We start from the raw sequence: 2,512 nt of genomic DNA on the forward strand, positions 1-2,512 counted from the left end.
TGGAAATAAATGCAAACATAAATAATGGGTTGAGTCCATAGATACTTCTCAAGTTAGGGCTAAAAATATATCCACTCGGTCACATAAAGCTTTTATATATTTTGTTGACACCTGAACTTTAACTACCCTACTCAATTCTTTGCCACATTGAAAATAAGATGTTGACCCCAATTCCAAAATAAAAATACTACTTGCATAATTCACATTTACCATTGATTTATCTTATGAACCATATCCAAGTCACATGGCTCTTAGATGAGGTTATCATGAATGGTTGCGCACCTGTACGAAGTGTTATAGCTGACCATGTAAAAAATATAAAAAATTACTCTTATGGATTGTCCTTAGCCAAATCAATTTAACACCAACATCCAAGTTTTAAACAAGGACCAAGTCTTAAATGATAAGAATAGATGAAGACAAACCGCAATAAATTAGTGGGGCAACATCAAAGTCCCACAAAATTCAATTTTGATCGGCCCGCAATAAAACTGCTTCTATGATAGTTGATTTACATTAATGCTTTGACTTACTTGAATAGATATTTCCACTGGCCGCCAGTGCAATTGCCGGTCATGACTTTTAACAAAAGAACGGACAACACTGATGGGCCTCAGCCTCCAATTCTCAAAATCCAGATTTAATTAGTAAAATCCATCAGCAAAATAATAGAAAGAATTTTTTTTCTTCAAATTACTAATATGTCTTTAATGTTGATCTACTCAAATATCTTTGGGAGATTTTCGTTTGAAAAATGTTAGAGTACCCCTAAGGGAGTGGTCAATAGTCATTAATTGTGCTTTGGTAATATTAACATTGCGATATGTTCGTAATGGATGCAGTTGAAATGCACACACTGAAACATAGCTAAATTATATTGCAGTCATCGACACTATCAACGTGATAAGCCTCACTAAAAAATTTCCGCAAATTCCATTTCCAACAGCAGTCTAATATCTGCATGGCGAGAGACGTCAAAAGAAAAAAATAATTCAAACTCACGAAAAAAAAAAACGTTAAAATATAGATGGAACTCTCAAAAACCAAGGTCGTCTGAAAATTGACTGCGTTAAATACTCATTAAAAACATGCATTTAACCAAAAAATGAACCGGCCTCACTACTTATCTTCCTTCTCGGCCTCAGCGGCCTTTTTCATCCTCGCGCCCATGTGACGTTTGTTCATGCGCTCCACTCGAAGTTTGGCATATGCGTTGAATGATTTAATCTCATCTGTGACCTCCACAAGTTCCACCGCTGGCTTCTCTCTTACAATGGGCAGGTAAGTTCCTTGGACTTGAGTTGCATTTGCAAGCTCTTCTGGAGTAGAATCACCAGCCTGCATGGACAAGGAAGATGAGATGCTTTCAACAAGAACAAGGATCGCACAATATTGATATGAATTTTGTAAGTAGTCAATTTACCTTGAATTTCCGTGCGCGTCTTGGGAAGACAACTAGCTTCGCCTTGTATGTCTTCAGCCTCCGCACATTTGCATGTAGACCTTCCAGTGACTGATTGGCGATGATCAACTGCAATTCCAATTGTTGGAGCTAATTTCTTCGGGATACCTGCTGCCTGAGACGTGCAAAATGCAAGTTAAGCACGAGGCTTGCACCGGATGCTGAAAACTGTAAAAGGATATCCTTGAAGGAAAGAGCAATCAGGGAAGGCGTTTTCGTTATCATAAAAATACTAGCTATAGTAATTCCAAACCTTTGTGAAAAAAGCATGTTTAGTAAAAATGAAAACATGCCAACTTAACAGACAGAATCTGGATGAAACAATGAAAAGGCTAAAAAAAAGTGCCACGTTCCATTTAAAGAGCTAAATGAAGCGAAGGACGCAAGTCTACGTGGAACCTGCCACTCCAATAGCCGAATGTGACTTTGACCGCAGCTAGGAGTAATATACCAGTAAAACAACACGGGCATTAACAATGCTTCATATGCAAAAATGTGGTGAAAATAATGCTGGCGGTCTGAGGGGACCTGCTGTTGGCCGTGGGAAAATCTTCACAGCATTCTTTTGCCGAGCTGGGCACAAAATAAAGAACATCAGAATGCTCTGATAATAAGAATGGCAACCAATGATTTCACTTCGATAGCTAGGTAAGTAGTTGAATAACCTAGGCGTCTTCTAGCCTTTCTCGCAGGCTGGTTAAACCAGGTCTCGACGTAATTTTGCCAGTGCTTTCTGAAGTGCCCATTTGGCACAACATTGTTGGGCACAACATTGTTATGTTTAACCATGACTTACCTAAAAAGAAAAAAAAAAAAAAAAAAAGACAAAGCTTTTAAGGTTGAGATGGACCTGAGATGTGGATATATCTTATCAGCAAAAGCTATAAGACAGTCAATACATGACAGATTGTGATCCAAACACATTAACGAAAAGTACAGCAAATTTGTTATACAACTTTATAGTTGTATATACAGAAATTAACAGCAAGAAGAAGACACTAATGAGATTATACAACTTTATAGTTGTATATACAGAAATTAACAGCAACA

At 37.6% G+C, this 2,512-nt stretch overlaps 1 pseudogene; it reads right to left on the reverse strand.

The window, feature by feature from the left end:
- Positions 1 to 1,009: 1,009 nt before the first annotated feature.
- On the reverse strand, positions 1,010 to 2,251 carry LOC120296599 (annotated as a pseudogene).
- Between the last annotated feature and the right edge of the window lie 261 nt (positions 2,252 to 2,512).

Source organism: Eucalyptus grandis, chromosome 8 (genome assembly GCF_016545825.1).
Source record: "Eucalyptus grandis isolate ANBG69807.140 chromosome 8, ASM1654582v1, whole genome shotgun sequence".
Classification (NCBI taxonomy): domain Eukaryota; kingdom Viridiplantae; phylum Streptophyta; class Magnoliopsida; order Myrtales; family Myrtaceae; genus Eucalyptus; species Eucalyptus grandis.